This window comes from Hypanus sabinus, chromosome 15 (assembly GCF_030144855.1).
Source record: "Hypanus sabinus isolate sHypSab1 chromosome 15, sHypSab1.hap1, whole genome shotgun sequence".
Lineage (NCBI taxonomy): Eukaryota > Metazoa > Chordata > Chondrichthyes > Myliobatiformes > Dasyatidae > Hypanus > Hypanus sabinus.
Genome location: NC_082720.1, coordinates 72,945,363 through 72,968,480, shown reverse-complemented (window position 1 = coordinate 72,968,480; position 23,118 = coordinate 72,945,363). Strand labels below are relative to the sequence as shown.

Here is a 23,118-nt window from a genome sequence, read left to right as displayed (position 1 = left end):
TCTTCCCCCTTTTCCCAATCCCCTCTCCTTGACCCCAGCCACTCTCAGTCCATGATAGAGACCCATATCAGAATCAAGTTTATCATCACTCACATAAGTCATGAAATTTGTTTTTACTCGCAGCAACAATACAGTGCAATACATAATATTGCTCCAGTACTGTGCAAAAGTCTTAGGCTCCCTAGCTATATATATGCATTTAAGATGTTTTCATAGCACTGTATATATTTCTTACTGTAATTTATAGTTTTTTAATACAAGAGTACCTCTTTCACCTCAGACGGCTGAAGAAGTTTAGCATGAGTCCCCATGTTCTCAGGACCCTCTACAGGGGCACCATCAAGAACATCCTGACTAGCTGTACTGGAACTGTACTGCCCTCAATCACAGAGAGTGCTGCAGACAGCCCAGCACATCTGTGGGTGCAAACTTCCCTTAATTCAGGACGTTTACAGCAGCAGGTGCATAAAGGAGACCTGGAGGATCATCAGGGACTTCAGCCACCCCAACCTCAAATTGTTTCATCTGCAACCGTCTTGCAAATTGTACCACAGCATTAATGTCAGGACAAATAGGCTCTGGGACAGCTTCTGTCATCAGGCCATCAGATTCATCAATACGAATTGATCTGATTGTGTATCTGACGGTACGTACATGCATATAAAACAATTATGTATACAATTTTATTGTTTGGCCAACATCCTCCCAAATTTCCCCTCTTTATTGTCTGTACATTGTGACAGAGAAAAAACTTAAAAATTTTTACTCCCTTGGATGTAAGAAATAAAGTGAATACAAACACAACTGTATTGCACAGTATGCTGCCGTAAAACAAAACCTTTTTTTAAATACGTCAGTCATATTAAACCGGATTCTGATTCTGAAGACAAGCCCTCAACTCTAAATGCAAAGTTATAGAGGAAGTCTTTTTTTTAAGGAAGGAAACATGCCATAAAATCTTTTTAAAAAGGCCATTTGGCCCATCATGGTTTTGCTTGCTTATATCTAAACTCTATCTAGTAGTTACACACAGACTAATTTAACAAGAATAAACAAGAAATAATCCATGATGAACAGGGGTCTAAAATTATACCAAACCAGCCAGGAATTACTAAAACATACACTGGGTCAAGAATATACTGTTAAGATTGCCCAGACAGTGAGGAACTGAAGGGCAAAAAAAAACTGATACTGCAGAGTCAAGAAATGGTAAAATCCAAAAAGTTGATTAATTGTAAAATAGGACAAGTCAAGAATATATAAAATACAGAGTAGTTCAAGGATTGATGGATTACTATTAGTTCAGAATTAATTATATTATACAAGACCATGTCTCATGCAAATATCTATCAGATCTTACAATGAGCAGCTCTTGCCGAGTCTCAGTGGAATAAGTTACAAGGGAACATACTGAATATGACACAGATTTTCCACAGGACACATCCAGAGAACAGTGAGGCAAGAAACTGTAGAATATGGAACTAGTTATGCAAACAGAGAATCAAAACAGGACCCAATATAGGAACTATTACTGCAACCGTAACAAAAATTGACTTGTATGTATTACATGAACATGGTTGTTACCATAAAATGAGCTGAAACTATCCTGCTCTTTGGCAATATAGAAAAATCTTATCATGGGAGCATGTCATTTGAATGTATCAATATGATCAGACTGGGAATAAGACATTTGAGCTATGCCAATTGTCCACGCATATTTTAATGATGGCCTTGTAGATTCTATAGGAAGAGGAGAGGACAATGAGGTTTGAATATGTTCAAAGTTCAAAGTAAACTTATTATCAAAATACATATGTGTCACCGTATACTGAAATTCATTTTCTTACAGGTATTTAAAGGAAAATAAGGGAATACAATATAATTTATGAAAAATTATACATAATAAAGAATGACAAACAACCAATGGGCAAATCAAGACAATTTGTACAAATAATAAAAAATAATGTAAATAAATAATATTGGGAAAATGAATTGTAGAGTCCTTGAAAGGGACTCCATAGGTTATGCAGTCAGTTCAGCGTTGAGGTGAGTAAAGTTACCCATACTAGTTCAGGAGCCTGATGGTTGTTGGGTGACTGTTGTTTCTGAACCTGGTGGTATGGAACTTAAGGCTCCCATACCTCCTGCTCAAGGATAGTAGTGAGAACAGAGCATGGATTGGATGATAGTGGTGCAGATGATGAATGCTGCTTTCCTGTGACAGCACCTCTTATAAATGTGTGAAACCAGAAATAGAATACAATCATAGCAAAGAAGTAAAGAATAGACTCATTGCGAAGTACAGCAAGGAATCAAGACCTTTAGCTCATCTAGTCCATGCCAAAACCATTTAAACTGCTTACTCCCATCAACCTGCACTCAAACCATTGATCTGCATACTCCTACTAGCCAAATGTCTCTTAAACATTGAAATCGAGCTCACATTCACCACTTGCGCTGCAGCAGAAAAAAACCTGCTTGCATTGACCCTATTTATACCCCTCAGTCTTGTATACCTTACACCTCTCATGTCTATCAGGTTTACTGTAACAGACATTTGTAACACTGACATTAGATGACATCACAGCTGAGTGCTTCGAAAATAAATTGGTGAAAACTTAACTTCTGTAAGAGTAAGAGTTCAAGTTGAAGATAAGCTTGAACATCCTTTATCAACTTCCTTATCATATTTCAGCTTAAACTCCTTCCCCAACCCACACCTTCTTATTCTGACTTTATCCACCTTTCTTTTCCAGTGCTGATCAACGGTCTCTGCCTGAGACATTGTCTCTTTAGTCCTCTCCACAGATGCTGCCTGACCTGCAGAATTCTTAAAGCATTTTGTGTGTGTTACTCTGTACTTTGGACATCAACAGTCTCTTGTGCAATCATACACTGACCCCATTTTATTCTCACCACAGCTGATTACCTTCCATCATCAGAATACTGGACATCATTTGCGAGAGCAAAGTGTCTACCACAACACCCAGAGTCACGACAAAAGCAGTTGTGGGCAGAGGATTTCCTTCCCAAGGACATGAATTAATTAGTGGCTTCTAAATAGTACCTTGTTTGTTTTATGGTCGACATTTATTGGTACTAATGTTTCAAATATAGATTTAGTCAGTTAATTTGGCGGGATTTAAGTTTACTTCTCTTCATCATTAGTCTAGGCCTCTGGCTTCCTTGTCCTGAGGCATAATCACTTTCCCGGTTTCCATTAATCTGGCTAGGTTATTGAAGATAAAAGTTTATTTCATGAAATTAGCTGCAGTATCTTTTTCCACCCTTCGATAGGGATGAAAGAAAATTCCAAAGAACACCACAAGTATAACTGACTGCAATGCAGGCATTCCTTGATTTTACAAAAGGGCTGTGTTGCAGGAAAACGCTTCCCTTAACAAAACTTCACAAATTGAATAGGCTGGGAGAAATGCATGATGAGCATTTTGATGCAATATTGCTAATGTTCAGTGAGCGGCATGCTGTTCATTATTGTGAAAATAGTTTTGTATATGAAAGACACAACGAGCCAAAGGTGTGAGAAAATCTGTGACTCAACTCTGCATAAATCAAGGGATACTTTTAAAAAAATATTGCCCTTGACATCACACATTCCTGCAGTCGCAACAATTGTGTGCTCAGTCCCAAGATTTCCAAAATCCATACTGGCAAAGCGACTTCCAGCTTTTTGACATATGTTGTTATTGTAAATAAACTATAATTCTCCGATGATTTCTCATTGCTGCTAACACAGTTCTAGACTCTAGAGTCACAAGTTTCAAAATGTCTGCTGTCATTGCTGATCATAGGTTCAGATCATAGATTAAAAACTTCAGTCATTTTTATCCAATGTACAATATTTCATACCTTAGCCCTTAAAATTTGCAGTAATTCTGATGCTACTGGAATAAGTGTGCAATTTATTTTACTGCCAGCTGTAACTCAGAAAGTAACCCTCAGAAGACAGCCTGAAGCTTGTGTCTTTGAAGCACACTCCAGAGATCCCAGCAGAAAAATCTTCAGATGAAACCTCAAAACACGACCAGGTAACACTGTGTGCCCCTTTTGAATGGCCAGAGGATTCCCAAAGTACTGTTTTGAAAAGCTCACCTAGCATAAATATGTCTCTCACACAATTAATGATTATTGCTGGATTATGGTCCATGGAGCTTGCTGTGTGCAAATGGATTATCACACTTTATAGAGTCATAGAGCAATATAGCATGGATACAGGACTGTCAGCCCAGTGTGTCCATCCAACCATGCTGTGTACTTAGGTAGCCCCATCTTTCTGTATTCAGCCCATATCTCTCCAGATCCCTCCCCAAATACTCATCCAAGTGTCTCTGAAATGATATGATTGTACCTGTCCCAATTCCTCCAGCAGCTCAATCCATATAGTCAGTACCCTCCACATGAAAATATTGCCCCTTGGGTCACTTAGAAATCTTTCCCTTCTCACTCTAAATCTATGCTGCCTAGTTCTGCACTCCCCTACCCTGGGGGAAAAGACTGTTACCATCTACCTTATTTGTGCACTGCATAATTTTAAACATCTTTAAGAGTTTGGCCCTCTTTTTCCAATGTTCCAAGAAATAATGGCCTAACCTGGTCAAGTTACCCTATAACACAGGTCCTCTAGTCCTGGACAACATCCTCATAAATCTTTCTGCACTATTTCCAGTTTAACCACATCTTTCATGTAACAGGCTGACCAAAACAGTAAGCAGTATTCCAAGTGCAACTAGCCCACATGCCAATTGTTTTTTTCCCTTTAAACAGGTTTGACCTCTGTGAGATCGTGCTTAGTTCTCTCAAAAATAGCCCTTCTGTAGTTTAGGACCCTAACCTGTGGACCTGTACATTCCTTTTCCATCAATATCTTAAACCTAATCTATTCATGGTTACTAAAGTCAAAGTCCTCCCTAACTGCTACCTCTGTTAATTACCCTGCCTCATTCCCCAAGAGGACATCCAGTTTTGTAACTTCCTATCCAGTTCTCACAATATACCGACAAAAGAATCTTTCCTGACTATATTCCAGAAATTCTACCCTGAACATTGTGTGGCCAAGTCAATACTGAGGAAATTAAAATCTCTCATTTATGCAACTCCGCTATTCTTTCAACTGTAAGCAATACCGCTACACACTGATCCTCAAGTTCCCACTGACTATTGTTGGGGGTTGGTGTGGGGGAGACCTATAATACAGACCCCCAATAGAATGTCCATGTCCTTCTTGTTTCTAAGTTCTACCCATATAGCCTCATTGGAAGATCCTGCAGAGATGTTGTCTCTAAGCACTGCAGTTACACCTTCCCTTATCCTTGTTTAGCAGTCCCACAGTCACACTGATACATTTGTATCATGTAAATATGAACTGCCAGTCCTCCCTTCTCTCAGCTGTATTTCTGTTGTGTCAAAAACATCCCAATCTCCAATCCCAATCCACGCCTGAGTTCATCCACTCTATTTGTTAATCCTCATGCATTGACATAAATGCAGTTTAAATGTATTCCTTTACCATTTCCCTGCTTATTATAGATTTTAAACTTGCTCTGCTTTATCCCATAATTTGTATGTAACCGGGTGACCGTCGATTCTTATTTAGTATCATTAAAAGTGTACTTGGGCATTCATCCAGGTAATGCTAGAATGGTTGTCTGTGCCTTTAAGTGGAGATGGTGATGTCATTACGCACGCACGGGATAACGGGGAGACCACTTTGCTTTCTGCTGCCGAAGCTGGTAGGGTGTTGGAATCAAGTTCTCCCAGAGGTACTGGGCTGGGTGAGGAAAGGTGAGCATTAATTTACAATATCCATGTGAATTTGTTTATGCTTGTTGGTGAATCAAGAATATCCGTAATTTGACATGTTTTACATGTGGATGCTTTAGATTTTCACGAGTAAAGAACTCGACGCTGGATAGCGTGGCTTGCAAAGTTCCTCACCGGCCAAGTAGGTCAGTCTTCCTGTAATTTAACTACCAGGCAATATCTTGTAAAAGTTGTGCCAAAGTGTACCTTTTGTCTAACTTCATTGTATCATGACAGATTGTACATGTAACCGCGTAACGTGAATGTTTAGTCTCCATTTGGGGGTTCAGCATGTGTGTACTAAAAAGTAGTAGATATCTTATATGAGATGTATTCGCTTATATTTTTTGCTGCTATGTATAAGGTACAGGGTTGGGGGGGGATTCTAATGTTGTCTGTATTGTGTTTCTTCAGAATTGCCACTACCATATTAGTACTGTACTAGTTTTGTGCGATTTTCTTTGTATTTTTATACTGCATACGCAATTGGTCAAGCCACAAGTGTGTGGATCGAAGGTTAAATGGAGATGGTAATGGCAGGACCTGATTGTAAAGTCGATCGTTTTATTTTAAGACCCTCTTCTGGCACTTATCTAAAACAGATAAAGGAATTAAAACCCAAATAAGTGTTTGTGGTCCTGAGTTTGTACTTTTCCCCAGGCCACAACATGTACCTGTTCAGAGTCCTTCCAATCTAGTTTAAATCTTCTTCTGCAGCAAGAAGATCCCTGCAGGGATATTGGTCCCTCTCTGGTTTAAGTGCAACCTATGCCTCTTGTACAGTTCACCACTACCCCAGAGGAGATCCCAATGGTCCAAGAACTTGAATGCCTGCACCATGCACCAGCTCCTCAGCCAGTAATTCAGCTGTTCTTCCTTTCTATTTCTGACCTTGCTAGCAGATTGTATTAAGAGTAATCTAGAGATCACTACCTTGAGATCAAGCTTGTTAACTTCTTACTTATCTCCCTATGGTCTTTCTGCAGGACCTCATCCTTTGTTCTACCTATGTTGTTATCAACAAGTCAATGACCTTTGACTGTTTGCCCCCACGCGCTAGAATTTTCCACAGCTGCTCTAAGATATTTCCTATATTATAATGGTGACTACACATCAAAAATCATTTCATTGGTTAAAGAGCAACTCAGAATGCCACAAAAAGGATGAGTGAACTTCTTTTGCTTCATGCAATGATTCCTCTTGCCACTTAATACTTCCAGCCAATTTTATTTAAAACTGAACTATTCTTTAATTGGTTGCTGCCCACAGTATGTACTAATTCTTTAGCTTTTTCTTCCCATTCTCTCTCTTAAGCCATAATTCTATCTCTCACTCCCTTTTAATAGCTTAACTTCCAGACCTGATTAGCTTCTGATGATCTTCATCAATAAAATAACTTGGCTTAAGACTTCCTTAGTTTGCACCTCTGGGTTCAGTCCCTGTGGTCTAGATTTATCTTGTATTCCACTGTTCCTCATTACAGTGTAATTTTAATATTTCTTCAGTCTTTAAAAATACAGCATTATTTCCTTTTCTTTGTTTTTTAATTTTCATTGCCAGATTCCACTTCATCTTGACATCTGGTCTTTGAAATATTTCCAGACTTCTTTTTCTTTCCAAGCTTTAATGAAAATGATCAATTTAAGTACTGACTGTACATTAGAATTCGCCCATAGAATCATTCTCTGATTGCTAATCACAACTAAGTGTTTCCTTTTTATTCTTTTAGGCAACTTCTCTCTTATTGACTGGAGAAGATAGCATTGAAATTCTTGCTCAAGTGGTCATTCTGCACATGTCAACCCAAATGAATAGCAATGGGATGTCTTCTCCTGATTCCCTCCCCAAAGGAATTAGATTCTCAATTTCTACATGCTTGAAATGGCATTGGCATTCGACATACCCGAAGTTTTATACAGAGCCATGGAGGATATGCTGTACCTTCCTTCTCAGTGGCACCTGGCCCATCGCAAAATGCATAATCAGCGATGGATACAAAATGTAGTCGGAACCCAGCAAGTCAGCTAGCATCCACGGAAAAGAATAATCAGTTGATATTTCAGGCCAAGACCCGTCTTCAGGATTAGAAAGGAAGGGGAAGGGGAGAGGAGTTTCCAGTCCACGAGAAGGGTCGCAGCCTGAAACATTGACTGTTTACTCTTTTCCATAGATGCTGTCTGACATGCTGAGATCCTGTAGCATTTTGCATGTGTAGCATTGGATTCCCAGCTTCAGCAGATTTTGTCTTGTTTGTAATCTCCAACAGAAGCCACTTCTTTAAGTGGAGGAAATTACTCACAGGTTTCTACAGATGTATTGTGGAGGGTATTCTAACCAGCTGCTTCAAGGTCTGGTATGGTGGGATGGGAAGAGGGCCATTGCACAGGATTGAAATAAGCTGCAGAAAGTTGTAAACTCGGTCAGCTCCATCATAGGCTCTAGCCTCCACAATAATCAGGACAAGGAGAAAAGGCATTAACCATTAAGGAATCTCATCATTAGGGGACGTGCCATCTTCTCATTGCTACCATCAGGGAAGAGGTTCAGGTACCAGAAGGCACACACTTAATGATTCAGTAACAGCTTCTTCCCCTCTGTATCAGCTTCCTGAATGCACATGGAACCCATGAATATTACCTCACTACTTTTTTTGCACTACTTATTTAACTAACTTCTTACTTTAATTCTCAATATTTATTATCATGCGTTGCAATGTGCTGCTACCATATAACAAGTTTCACAACATATGCCAGTGGTATTAATCCTGACTCTGATTCTGAGGAGATTTAAGGCTCTTTTACTATTCAAAGTCAAATGGTAGTTGGGTACCTGGAACTAGGTCACCTTTATCCCATTCCACAGCATAAAATGGAAACATTCTTGAAAACTCTACAGCAGTGGTGGCGAACCTATGGCACTGCAAAAATGTCTGTTGGCAAGTGGGATGCAGTGCTGCCCCTCAATTTTTTAAACCCCACCCATAATAAAAAGTTACATAATGATTATCTTCACTTCCAAAAGTAACGCGCTGTGAAGTTTCACTGCTAATGAAATGTTTTCTCTTTCGTAGCAATGCTTGAGTTATGACTAGAGATAACAGGGTTTTGGAATGTGGGGCTGTCCAATGAGAGGGAGGTTGCTTTTTCTTGTAGGTCGGGAGCAGGGATTCTGCAGTCGTTTGCTGGGGAGAGATGAGAGAAGACACGAATGGGGAGTGTTGGTAGACCACAGAGTGGATTTGGTGCGAGGGTCCGAAGATCAGCGACACTCGGATGAGGTTGATGGTGGACGAATGGCCTTACCAGTGAGCTCCAATGTTACGTATTAGACTGTTTCATGAGAATGGGCCCGTTTCTTTTTTTTCGTTTCTTTACTAACCATGCAGTCAAATTAAGAATTATAAAGCTCAATCGTTTAATCGCACATGGTGTACTGTTTGTTATTTTGTGGTACTGATTTGTAACAGGAGATGCATCACGCAGCATCCACCCAAACAAGATTTCTTAAGTTTGTCTGGGCTGAAGGGCTGTCTTCCCCTAGATTAAGCCACTAGCCAAACTGACAGTTACACAAAAAATGCAGCAATTTTATTTTACAACCCAAGAGCAGTGAAATGTTTTCAGAATAAACATCTGATGCTGGCTTGAGGCCAGTCAGATGGTTGCAGGAACAAATGATACGTTGAAATTCTTCCCACCTGGTGTTCACATCAGTATTTGATATTGGATGGTTACAACAACACTATTGAGAAATGACATTATTTTTCAATTGTTTTTAAGAGATTAATATTAATAATTTTTGAATGGGTTTTCTAAAATGCTTTATTTATTTCAATCTGTCTCTTATATTTATTAACACTAAAACAATGAATATATGTAAATAAGTAAAACAACTTATCCCTTTTCCTTAAAGAAGTTTATAATCATTATTACAGAAGTAATTTTGCAAGTGTTGGACATCCAGTGTATCACATACAAAATGCTGGATGAACAAACCAGGTCAACCAGCACCTACAGAAAGGAGTAAAGAATTGATATTTTGGACCAAAACCCTTCCTAATTACAGTAACTAATTCATTTATCAATGGTAATCTCTGTTAAAAGTTACTTTGGCGCATACGAGAAATTTTTAGAAGACTGTTGGCCATTTGGGCCAACACTCTCAAAAAAGTTCACCACCCCTGAACTAAGGCTTGCTTCAGTGGTGGAGGTAAAGGCTCACATAATAACCAGCTCTACAAATGAAGAGAGTTCCCTTTAAAGGCCTGCTCCTGGTTTTGGAGTCCTAAAAAGTTCCAAGCATGCAAACGAAACACACAATGGGGCACAGCCTGATGTAATACATACTTTTTTAATTGTATGACATCACTGCTCTGTACTTTGTGACGAGCATATATTAACTTCTGCATGCAGAGAGGGGCATGAGAGTGTTAGGGTGGCATTCTGGAGTTATGGAAAATAGAAAATATTGTTATCAACAACAACTAGTGTTCATGTCTGAATGTGGATGCAGATTGAATTTGGAATGCAGCTCAGAACAATGGTCTTCTTGGAGCAGCAGACTGGAGTTGATTGTAAACCAGGAAACATTCCATTGACCTGACATTTCTGCATATGCATGAAAAGAGCTCAGAGAGTATGATTGACATTCATTCTAAGCTTTCTGGAGTGTTGGTGTGAAGAACTAGGTGTTTGAAAATTATATGTAACTCAAAGGAAGCATTAGGAATGCATTACAATGATAGAATTGTCCGGCTGTTACCTTTGATCTTTAGCATATAAAAAATGTGATCTAATATTGGGTCAGGGGGCTTCTACCAAGGGTGTTTCCAAAGATGCCTGCTTGATGTACTGAATAAAGTCTTCTATATCTACCAGCTTCAGTGTCTCTCCTGTGGCTTCGATCACAGTCACAACAACAGAATTTACTATGCACACAAAATTACCGATCAACTTCTGAACTCTCATGTAGCAGATAACAACATGGTGTTCTACAACAGACAACACACACAAAATGCTGGTGGAATGCAGCAGGCCAGGCAGCATCTATATGAAGAAGTACAGTCGACGTTTTGGTTCGAGACCCTTCATCAGGACTAATGGAAAAAAGAGATAGTAAGAAATTTGAAAGTGGGAGGGGGAGGGGAGACCTGAAATGATAGGAGAAGACAGGAGGGGGAGGGATGAAGCTAAGAGCTGGAAAGTTGATCAGCAAAAGAGCTACAAGGCTAGAGAAGGAAGACTACATTAGGATGGAAGGCCTTGGAAGAAAGAAAGGGGGAGAGGAGCACCTGAGGAAGATGGAGAACAGGCAAGGAGTTATTGTGAGAGGGAAAGAGAGAGAGAGAAAAAAATATATATACAAAATATAAACAAACAAACAAACAAACAAACAAATAAATAAATAAATAAATAGGGATGGGGTAAGAAGGGGAGGAGGGGCATTAACAGAAGTTAGAGAAATCAATGTTCGTGCCAACAGGTTGGAGTCTACCCAGACAGAATACAAGGTGTTGTTCCTCCAACCTGAGTGTGGCTTTGTCTCGATAGTGGAGGAGGCCGTGGATTGGCATATCGGAATGGGAATGGGATGTGGAATTAAAATTTGTGGCCACTGGGAGATACTGTTTCCTCTGGCGGACAGAGCGTAGGTGTTCAGCGAAACAGTCTCCCGGTCTGCGTCAGGTCTCACCGATATATAGAAGGCCACAACAGGAGCACCGGACGCAGTATACCATACCAGCCGACTCACAGGTGAAGTGTCGCCTCACCTGGACGGACTGTCTGGGGCCCTGAATGGTGGTGAGGGAGGAAGTGTAAGAGCAGGTGTAGCACTTGTTCCGCTTACAAGGATAAATCCTCTACTGTCAAGATGAAGCCACACTCAGGTTGGAGGTACAACTCCTTATTCCGTCTGGGTAGCCTCCAACCTGATTGTATGAACGTTGAACTCTCTAACTACCGTTAATGCCCCTCCTCCCCTTCTTACCGCATCCCTATTTATTAATTCATTATATATATTTTCTCTCTCTCTCTCTCTCTCTCTCTCTCTCTCTCTCTCTCTCTCTCTCTCTCTCTCTCTCTCTCTCTCTCTCTCTCTCTCTCTCCCCCTCTGTCCTCCTCCCTCCCTCCCTCCCTCCCTCCCTCCCTCCCTCCCTCTCTCTCTCTCTCTCTCTCCCTCTCTCTCTCTCTCTCTCTCTCTCTCTCTCTCTCTCTCTCTCTCTCTCTCTCTCTCTCTCTCTCTCTCTCTCTCTCTCCCTGCTCTCCATCTTCCTCTGGTGCTCCCCTCCCCCTTTCTTTCTCCCAAGGCCTTCCATCCTATGATACTCCCCTTTCTCCAGCCTTGTGTCCCTTTTGCCAATAAACTTACCAGCTCGTAGCTTCATCCCTCCCCCTCCTGTCTTCTCCTATCATTTTGGGTCTCCTCTCCCCCCTCCCACTTACAAATCTCTTACTATCTCTTTTTTACTTTAGTCCTGATGAAGGGTCTCGACCCGAAACATCGACTGTGCTTCTCCCTATAGATGCTGCCTGACCTGCTGTGTTCCACCAGCATTTTGTGTGTTGTTGCTTGAATTTCCAGCATCTGCAGATTTCCTCGTGTTTGTGTTCTGCAACAGAATTTCCAGACAATTATGTTGTATTCATACAATCACATTTTCCCTTCTAAGGTTATGTTCAGTATATATTGTCCTCATGCCCTTATTAGTAGAAATTATTTTGAGATCAAATTTAGCTCATTTTCATTTACATGTGAACCTTCCTATGCCAGGTACTCCTCGTGGTGTTGACAAAGCACTAGCTATAGTCACAAGAGACTTCTGCTCAGTCTACATACCCTGGTGACCTCTCAGCCTTTTTTCATACCAGTAATTTTGCAGTAACATTTACGAGTGTTCCATTAAGTTCATCAGATCCATCTCCTGCACTACTACCTCAAGAACTTGCCCATTTCTTTTTAATTTTGATATTTGAACCAGAGGGGATAACTTCACTCAACTTCAGATGCCCCATCACTGAATTGATCCCACAACCTATGGCTGACTTTCAAGAACTCTTCATCAAACCTTCTCAATTATTTATTTGTTTGTACTTGCACAGTTTGTTGTCTTTTTGATGCACCATCAATAACTCTCTGAGATATGAGGCGAGATATTGGCTTTTATTGACTGGAAGAAAGAACAAGCAGTAATTGACCACTGTACTACATCCTGGAGACTGAGAGGCCAGGCTCAAGCCCCAATCGCCTTTATACTGAGGTCTGTGGGAGGAGCCACAGGAGCAGTCAGTGGGGGGCGTGTACAGACAGGTATATGTAGTTCACCACATTCACCCCCCCCCCCCCTTTGTTTCAAAAGAGAGTCCCCATGGGGTGAAGTTTTTTACAAGTATATTTATCAGGTGGTCGAATCTGTCGCTGCGATCTACGTAGCACCGGCTGTGATTGCACAGGTGCCAGTGGTAATTGCACCGGAGACGGTGGTTGTGCTGGTTCCGGCCTAGCTGGAGGTCTCAGCCCACTAGGTGTCAGTGATCCCTCATGCATGTGCGAGGCGCCTGGTATATGCGCGTACGAGACGCCCAGTATAGGAGTGTCGTGAGGAGTCTGTGTAGGGCTCGGTGTGCGCGGTGTCACCTCGGGTACAGGGTTCATAGTTACCATGGAGTGTTCGGGGTAGTGGTCTGCTGCTCCTGCGGGCGTCAGGTCGCGGACGGAGACCGTGTCCTCCCGCCCATCAGGTAAGACCACGTAGGCATACTGGGGGTTCACATGTAGAAGGTGAACCCTCTCGACCAGCGGGGAGTATTTAGTACTCCTCACATTGTTTCCAGAGCAGCACTGGCCCTGGGGACGTCAGCCAAGCTGGTAGGGTGGTCCCAGTGGCAGACTTCCTGGGAAAAGAGAATAGGCGCTCGTGAAGGGTGGCATTGGTGGATGTACATAACAAGGAGCAGATAGAGTGGAGTGCCTCGGGGAGGACCTCCTGCCATCGAGAGACCGGCAACCCTTCTGACTTAAGAGCTAAAAGTGTGGCCTTCCACACTGTGGCATTCTCCCTCTCCACCTGTCCATTTCCCCGGGGATTATAGCTCGTGGTCCTACTAGTAGCAATGCCCCTAGCCAGCAGGTACTGGCGCAGCTCGTCACTCATAAAGGAGGACCCTCTATCACTGTGGATGTAGCAGGGATATCCGAACAGAGTAAAGAGCTGGTGCAGGGCTTTTATGACGGACGTGGCAGTGGTGTCGGGGCAGGGGATGGCAAAGGGGAACCACGAGTACTCGTCGATAATGTTGAGAAAGTAGACATTGCGGTCGGTGGAGGGAAAGGGGCCCTTAAAGTCAACACTCAGTCGTTCAAAGGGGCGGGTGACCTTGATAAGTTGCGCCTTTTCAGGATGGTAGAAGTGCGGTTTGCACTCAGCGCAGACTTGGCAGTCCCTGGTCATCGTCCTGATGTCCTCAAGGGAATACGGCAGGTTCCGGGCTTTCATGAAATGGTAAAATCGGGTGACCCCTGGGTGGCAAAGTTGTGCATGGAGGGTGTATAGCTGGTCCAGCTGTGCGCTGGCACATGCTCCCCAGGATAGGGCATCAGGGGGCTCATTGAGCCTTCCAGGCCGGTACAGGATATCATAGTTGCAGGTGGAGAGTTCTATTCTCCACCGCAAAATTTTATCATTCTTGATTTTGCCCCGCTGTTGGTTGCTGAACATGAATGCAACTGAACGCTGGTCGGTCAGCATGGTGAACCTTTTGCCGGCGAGATAGTGCCTCTATAGTGCCTAATAACTTCCACTATGGCCTGGACTTCTTTCTCCACCGCGGAGTGCCGAATTTCAGGGCCTTGAAGGGTATGAGAAAAGAATGCTACTGGCCTGCCTGCCTGATTGAGGGTAGCAGCCAGTGCGAAAACGGAGGCGTCACTCTCTACTTGGAAGGGAATGGTCTCGTCCACCGCATGCATCGTTGCTTTGGCAATGTCCCCTTTAATGCAGCTGAAGGCCGCATGGGCCTCAGCAGAGAGGGGAAATGTGGTAGACTTGACCAGGGGGCGGGCCTTGTCTGCGTAATGGGGGACCCATTGGGCATAATAGGAAAAGAAGCCCAGGCACCGTCTGAGGGCTTTGAGGGTGGTGGGAAGAGGGAGTTCTAACAGGGGGTGCATACGGTCAGGATCAGGGCCAATGACCCCGTTCTCCACGACATACCCAAGGATAGCGAGCCGGGTGGTTCCGAACACTCACTTGTCCCTGTTATAAGTAAGGTTCAGGGCTTTGGCCACTTGGAAAAATCGTTGGAGGTTAGCGTTGTGATCCGACCAGTCGTGACCATAGATGGTGATATTATCCAGATAGGAAAATGTGGCCTTCAGTTGGCACTGGTCCACCAACCGGTCCATTTCCCTCTGGAAGACAGAGACACCATTGGTGACACCGAAGGGGATACGCAGGAAGTGATAGAGCCTGCCGCCCGCCTCGAAAGCGGTGTAGGGGTGGTCCTCTGGGCGGATGGGGAGCTGGTGATAAGCAGACTTCAGATCTATTGTCGAGTACACCTTGTACTGAGCTATCTGATTGACCATATCCGCGATGCGGGGTAGGGGGTACGTGTCAAGCTGCGTGAACCTATTGATGGTTTGACTATAGTCCACCACCATCCTATTTTTCTGCCCGGTCCGAACAACAACCACCTGGGCCCTCCAAGGGCTTGTGCTTGGCTCAATGATCCCCTCCCTGAGCAGCTGCTGCACCTCTGACTGAATGAAGGCCCTGTCCCCCGCGCTGTACCTCCTGCTTTTAGTTCCCACAGGTTTACAGTCCGGTGTTAGGTTGGCGAACAGCGGTGGAGGAGGGATTTTGAGGGTGGAGAGGTTGCAAGTGGTGTCGGTAGCACAGCTGTCGGCATGATGCTGGGTGGGACGTGTGGTTCGGTGTGTGTGTGTGTGTGGTCAGTAGTGGGGTATATGACGAAGTCCCACAAAACTAAGGATTCCTGAAAGTGAGTGGTGGGAGGGGCCCGTCATATGCAATAGTCACACTTTCGAGGTGGCTCTGGAAGTCCAGCCCCAATAGCACAGGTGCGCACAGTTGAGGCATGACCAGTAGTGCAAAGTTCCGATATTCTGTACCCTGCACCACCAATGTCGCTACACAACCCACCCGGATGTCTGTGGAATGTGACCCAGAAGCCAAATTGATCCTCCGACTTACCGGCCGTGTCATGAGTCCGCAGCATTGCACCGTGACCGAGTTAATAAAACTCTCAGTGCTGCCCATGTCAAACAGGCAGCTAGTCCTGTGCCCCTCCACCAGGATGTCCATCATTGACCTTGCAAGCTGGTGTGGGGCGCTTTGGTCGAGGGTTACGGAGGCCAGAGTTGAACTGCCGTCTTGGTGCCCAGTAAGCACTGGTGGGTCGGGGGCGGGGCGAGGTGGCGCCAACAAAGATGGTCAGCCCCATACGGGCAGACAAGATGGCGGCCCCCATGCCTCACACGCAGCGCTGCCCGACCCCGCTCGTGGTTCAGACTTACAGACCTTGGCGAAATGGCCCCTTCTTCCCGCAGCTGGAGCAGGTTGCTTCTCGGGCCGGGCAGTGTTTTCGGCGGTGCTTTCCGAGTCCGCAGAAGTAACACTGCGCAGACTTGCGACTGGCAGCAGCTGTGGTCGGTTTCGGGGAGCTCGTGGACTCGCGGCCGAGGTCGATTCGCTCGCGGGTGGTGGGGTCTGCAGCTTCCACAGAACCGGTGGGGGATCGCGCGGCTGGACAGCATCAGCGTTGTGCAGAGCAGCCTCCAGTGTGTCGGCCGTCTTGATCGCCAAGCGTAAGGTAAAATCGGCATTTTCCAGCAGCCGCTGGCGCACATACACTGAGCTGATCCCCGTAACGAAGACGTCTCGTACTAGCAGCTCCGCATGTTGTTCCGCCGTCAGACCTTTGCAGTCACAAGTTCGCACGAGTGTCTGTAGGGCTCAGAGAAACACAGCGCTCGACTCATCGGGTCGCTGTCGCCGTGTCGCCAAGCGATGTCTTGCTTAGACAGTGTTCACCGGCCACAGGTACTGTCTTTTGAGGGTGTGCAGTGCCTCTTGGTAGGTCGGCAAGTCCCTGACAAGTGAGTAAACTTTCGGGGTGACCCTCGAGAGGAGAATTCTGTGCATAATAGCGGGCTCAGTCGCACGAACTTCCTTCAGGTATGATTGGAAGCATGCAAGCCAGAGTTCAAAGGCAAGAGCTGCTTCTGAGTTTTGAGGGTCCAAGTCTAATTTTTCGAGACGTAAAATACTTTACATGTTTTAAAACTTCCAGTCAATAAAATTGATGCACCATCAATAACTCTCTGAGACGTGAGGCGAGATATCGGCTTTTATTGACTGGAAGAAAGAACAAGCAGTAATTGACCACCATACTACATCCTGGAGACTGAGGGCAGGGCTCAGGCCCCAATCGCCTTTATACCGGGGTCTGTGGGAGGAGCCACAGGAGCAGTCAGCAGGGGGGCGTGTCCAGACGGGTATATGTAGTTCACCACACTTTTTTATATTCATTATTTGTCCATCCTGTTGGGCATGGTCCTTCATTTCTATTGAATCTACTGTTACTGCCTCTCAATCATCAGGCTACACTTACTTGCCCATCCATTGAGATGTCCCCACAACCAATTATATCACTTTAAGGACCCTTTATCATGTTATTTCATGTTCTTGTTATTTATTGCTATTTATTTATAGTTCCATTTGCACAGTTCGTTCTCTTTTGCACTCTACTTGATTTTTCATTGATCCTGTTATTATTCTATGGATTTGCTGAGTATGCCCACAGGAAAATGAAATGAATCTAAGGTTGTATATGGTGACATATATGTACTCAGATAATAAAATTTACTTTGAACTTTGTGTTTTTTGGGTTTACTGAGTATGTCCATAAGAAAACAAATTTCAGGGTTGTATGTGGTGACATACTGTATATGCACCAGTACTTTGATAATAAATTTACTTTGAATGTTGAACTTTGACCTCTTTCCACAGCATTCCTCATCTTCTAGACAAATCAAGTTACTCTGTAAGTGATCTCTCTATTTGCTTTTTTTTTTCTGTCCCAACTTTATACCATCTCAGATTTATAAAGTATTATGCAAAAGCAAAAGTTACTACGGCTCTCTACAAATTATTAGAAAAATGAGAAATGATAACAGCTTCCGAACCAAGTCCAATTTATTTTAATATCCGCTTCTCTGTCTAATTTAACCCTTTTCCTAATCATGCCAGTTATTTTGTACTTCATATATGAATGTGAAGGAATTTCAATGGAAGTATTCCAAATATTTGAAATCAAAAGATCAGAATTATGAAATGCTGTTATAAGTTCTAAGAAAAAATGTGGATGGCCATATTGTAGAACAGCTTTTCTGAGTAAGGATGATCCTGGGGGTTGTCATTTTAATTTTCCATTCTACTCCCACTCTGGCCCCTGTGTTTGGCTTCCTTCTCTGTTACAACAGAGCTAAACATACACACAAGGAACAGGATCTGTCTTCTGGAGACACAAAGAAAACTGCAGATGCTGGAATCTGGATTAAACAATGAGCTGCTGAAGGAACTCAACAGGTCAGGTAGCACCTTGAGGGAAAAGGGTATCCAATATTTATGGAAAAGAACCTTTATCTGGACTAACCTGAAACTGTCTTCTGACTTAGCAAGTAACTGTCTTCTGGCCTCAACAACAAATTAAAATAAAACAAAATCAGCGAAATTAGCCATTCAAAACACCGCTTTGATGAATAACTATCATTGACCTGCCACATAACCTCTTTCTTCACAGATGTTGCTTGGCCTGCTGAGTACTTTTAGCATTTGTTTTTACTTCAGATTTCAACAGAGTGGTATTCTGAAGTTCTCTTCGTATCATATAAGTCAAGTGACCAATGTTAAGTTTCTATCATCTCATTTCAAGAAATCATTGTAAAATAAGAAAGAATGAGACTGAAGCATAACATTTTGGATATTCTGTAATACTCACAGTATGTTGCATATTTGTCTTGATGGATCATAGCTACACACAAGAGCCAAATGAATATAAATTTTGGTTACCATGTACATCTATCTCTGCCCTGGCTGTGAAAGGATGAAGATTGAGCATGGGGCTAGCAACCCGATCTTTTAAAAATCCAATGCTACAGAAAAGCTACTGTAAGCTCCAAAGACGAAAGGGAGAGGAAAGATCTTCAATGGACTAAACCTGGGGACAACTTGAAAGTCAGGCCCAGGACAGAGGACTCCGGTGCATGGCCTATGACTCAGTATGGATGATGGGCTTAAACTCAGCTAAGGATTTATGATTATTGGTAACAATCAATACCAGAAAGCTATGTATTTTGTACAACTAACGAGGTACACAGGTTGAATGTTAATCTCTGCAGGAATAATGGTGCTGCTTATTCTAGCATGTGCAGAAGAGACCTTTTTTTTAGTCGAATCTATTGTGAGACATATCTGGATATGGTCACCACTGGCCTGTTTAGAAATGGAGATCATTCTGCAGCAAATCTGTAGAAGAGTGACTGAAGCTCTTGAACACTATGTTAGAAACTCTCCTGGACGGTATGGGGAAGTGCAGCCGGCAAACATGATGAATTGTCTTTCAGAAGTGACATCAAGGATCAGCTATGAAAGACAGAGCTGTCTCAGGGCATCTGCTGTTAGAACTTCAGAATCACCCATGAATATTTCCACACTTGCTGTGGAAGATTTTATAAAGAAGAAGTATCAAGGAAAGAATAACTTAACACCCTTGCAGTAAACCATAAGGGGAGGCATCAGAGAGAGCAACAGCAGGCATGATTAGCAGGTACCTCCAGGCAGTGACATCTGTAGAGCACAATGGCAGTAAGTGGTTGGCATTTCTATCATCATCAATTACATGCTGTCACATAATACGGTAGAAGTGATATAATGCTCCATTGCCAAATCCAATGAACCCTCAGCAACTCCAACAAAGGAGATCACTATTACTTCTGAGAATTCTTCATGGATATAAAGTATAAACTTTACAGTTCCACGTGCAAGTAACTTGGTTGTTATGCAACTCCTAAAACCTGCCTGTTTGCAACCATTTAGCTCAGCACAGTGTCAACTCATATTCTGTGTGGCACAAACATGTTACACAAAAACTGGATTGTATCAGTTTAAGACACAGTAGCATTCCTCAGCACTTGTTTTTATTGATTTACAGGTTTGCACATCATGGTTCACGTTGAACATTCCTAATTGACCCATTCTGAGTCAAGAGTCAACCGCTACCATTTCTGGACTTGTGCAAAGGGCAAACCAGGTAAGGGTGATATAATGAAGGACATCAGTGTATAAATGGGGTGTTAACAAGGTTCAGTTGTTACATGCATAATACTATTAGGACCAGTTTTTCTAATGTGACCATAAGACTATAATACATAGAGCAGTATTAGGCCATTCAGTCCATCGATTCTGCTCTGACATTCTATCATGGCTGATTTATCATCCCTTTTAACCCCACTTTCTTGTCTTCTCTCCATGGGCAGATAATTAAATCCTGAAAAGTCTGGGATGATGCATTTTGGGGAACTGATAAAGCTAAGGATGATTAAGAAGGCACATGATATACTGGTCTTCATTAATTGAGAGACTGATACAAAACTCTGGTTAGACCACACTTGGTGCATTGTGGTCAGATCCAGTCACTTCATTCGAGGAAGGACGTGGATGCATCAGAGAGAGTGCAGATGAGATTTACCAGGATGCTCCCTGGATTAGAGAACATATTTATTTTATTTCGAGTTACAACACAGGCCCAACAAAGGCCTGTTGTTACAACACAGTTACAACAAAGCCCTTCTGGCCTTTGGAGTTACGCCGCCCCAGTAATCCAACAATCCTGATTAACCTCAACCTAATTACAGGACAATTTACAATGACCAATAACCCGGTACATCTTTGGACTATGGGAGGAATCTGGAGCACCCAGGGAAGACACCCACTTTCCATGGGGAGAATGTGCAGAGAGTCCTTACAGAATGGTCCTGAACTGAACACCAAACTCCAGAATGCGTTATGAAGACAGCCTGAGTTTGTTTCCTTGGAGGAGAAGAGGCCGAGGGGAACTGGGTGGATTTACAAAATTATGAGGGGCATGGTTAAGGTAGAGAGTTAAGGCTTTTTTCCATACAGCAGATATACCCATAACTGGGGGCATGGGTTTAAAAAAAGGGGTAAGAAATTTAGAATGGACACGGCCTGAATGCTAAAAGTTGGGATGATAATACTGATGACCAAAGGTCCTATACTATATCACTCCATGATGGGAAATTACATCTATGGCAAGTTGTAGAGGAGTGGAAAAGAAACACAGTATGTAAAAGGACAAAGACCAGTGCAGGCTTGTTAAGTTAAATTGCTTGTACCAGTGGTGCCTTGTAGGTATAATCCATCCAAGTAAGTCTCATTTTTCTCATTAAAATACAGGAGGCAGTGCCTGTTATCTGATGCTCGAGAATAAAAATTCCAGTCTTTAATTTTTACCTCCATGGTGGCCATTCAAGCACCAACTCTTCATTAAATTTATTAACTCCACATCTGCTACAGGGTAAAATGCTCCCATTTCAATTTCCAGCTGCTCAAAGACATACTTGTTACGAATGTCAGAGGGAAAAATAAGCCAATTTTTTAAAAACCAGTTTTGTTGTTGCATGCTTCAATCCACTTTAGCAGGGCATGGTCAAAGCAAAGTTAAATCCGAGTAAGTTATTCTCACAAGTTAAACTTTTCAATACCTCGGCTCTGAAGAGTATCATAATTCCAGTAGCAAAATATACACCAGGTGCTGCTTTGCCTAGAAAGTGTCAAACAGATATGGCTCTTTCAATTTAATTTTACGTGAATGCTATTGAACATGAGGAAAATGGGTAACCAGGAAGGCTAATAAGTATAGTATTCTCAACAGCAATCACTTCCCAGAATCACTGAATCACATGAGGTCATTCAGAATATCTTGCATTTGAAAGGTCCCCCAAATCAGCCCCTCTCCCTTTGCCTTTTTCAATAACTATATACAAATTCTTCCACTTGAGTCTTCCTCTAGTTTGTCTGCTGAAAGTTAGGTCTGAATTTCTTTTACCATTTCTTCAGGAAGTACATCCCAATTCAAAATATATCTCTGCATTAAATCCAAAGGGTCTTTGGTTTTTATACACAATATCTTGTCTCTTTGCTTACCAAGCCTTCTGTAGAATGATCCACTTCAGAACCCAATCTCCTGAGAAGAAATTAAAAAAAAATCATTTAATTTTTATCTAAGTGCACGTTGTTTCTTTTTAACATATTTAAGAGATTATCAGATCTATCTCGAGCATATTGAATGTTGGGATAGGGTGAGTTTGAGGGACCCGAGGAAGGGCCTTAGCCCGTAACATCAACTGTACTCTTTTCCAAAGATGCTACATGGCCTGCTGAGTTCCTCCAGTATTTTATGTATGTTGTTTAGCTTGAAGGGTTGGTTCTCTTGCTCCAATTTTCTGTCATTGAATAACAAACACCTGACTTGCTGAGTTCCTACAGCATTTTGTGTGCATTGCTCTGGATTTCCAGCAACTGCAGAATCTCTTGTGTTTATAATAAACACAAGCTGCACATACCTAGAAGTCACAAATAAATATTTAGGAATGGACTGAGAATTTGGGAATCATAGTGTAGTTATTGTACTGATAGACAAAATAATCATCAGTATTCCACAGGACCTTAGTTTTTAAAAGATGGTAATACCTATAAAAGGTGTTAATGTGTTTTAAAGGAGTGAAGGTTGCTGGAATTTTTTGAGGCAATTGCTGAAATTGAAGGTAATGGAGAATTATAGAATTTAATGGACCTGCTTTTCACTGACACAACTCAAATTATTCTAAGAAACAGAAAAAAAATGTTCACCATGCAGGTGAGAGGCCTGTGAAAATGATGGCACAAGCAGACAGCGTAGTGAAGGAGCCATTGCATTCATTGATTGAGGCAATGATTAATAGTGCTGGGACTGTTTCTGTGTTGTACAAGTCTATGTCACTATATCAGAAATTAAATTCAAAAGTTCAAAGTTCAAAGTGAGCTTATTATCAAATAAATATATGTCACCATATTCAACCCAGAGATTAATTTTTCTTGCGGACATACTCAACAAGTCTATAGAATAATAACTATAATAGAACAATGAAAGATCACGCAACTAGAGCGTTCAATCAAGAGTGCAGGAGACAACAAACTGTGTAAATACAAAAAGA

The 23,118-nt window shown here is 42.5% G+C and overlaps 2 long non-coding RNA genes across 2 annotated transcripts in view; one reads left to right on the top strand and one right to left on the bottom strand.

The window, feature by feature from the left end:
- The window catches only part of LOC132405191 (uncharacterized), a 36,586-nt gene extending 27,349 nt beyond the window's left edge, over nt 1–9,237 (top strand). The window contains exons 2-5 of the long non-coding RNA XR_009515785.1: nt 3,939–4,049; nt 5,648–5,802; nt 5,901–5,966; nt 8,973–9,237. This is a non-coding gene — a long non-coding RNA (uncharacterized LOC132405191). The remainder of the gene's footprint in view (nt 1–3,938; nt 4,050–5,647; nt 5,803–5,900; nt 5,967–8,972) is intronic.
- LOC132405192 (uncharacterized) overlaps nt 1–23,118 on the bottom strand; it is a 501,791-nt gene that overhangs the window by 318,202 nt on the left and 160,471 nt on the right. The window contains exon 3 of the long non-coding RNA XR_009515786.1: nt 22,070–22,109. This is a non-coding gene — a long non-coding RNA (uncharacterized LOC132405192). The remainder of the gene's footprint in view (nt 1–22,069; nt 22,110–23,118) is intronic.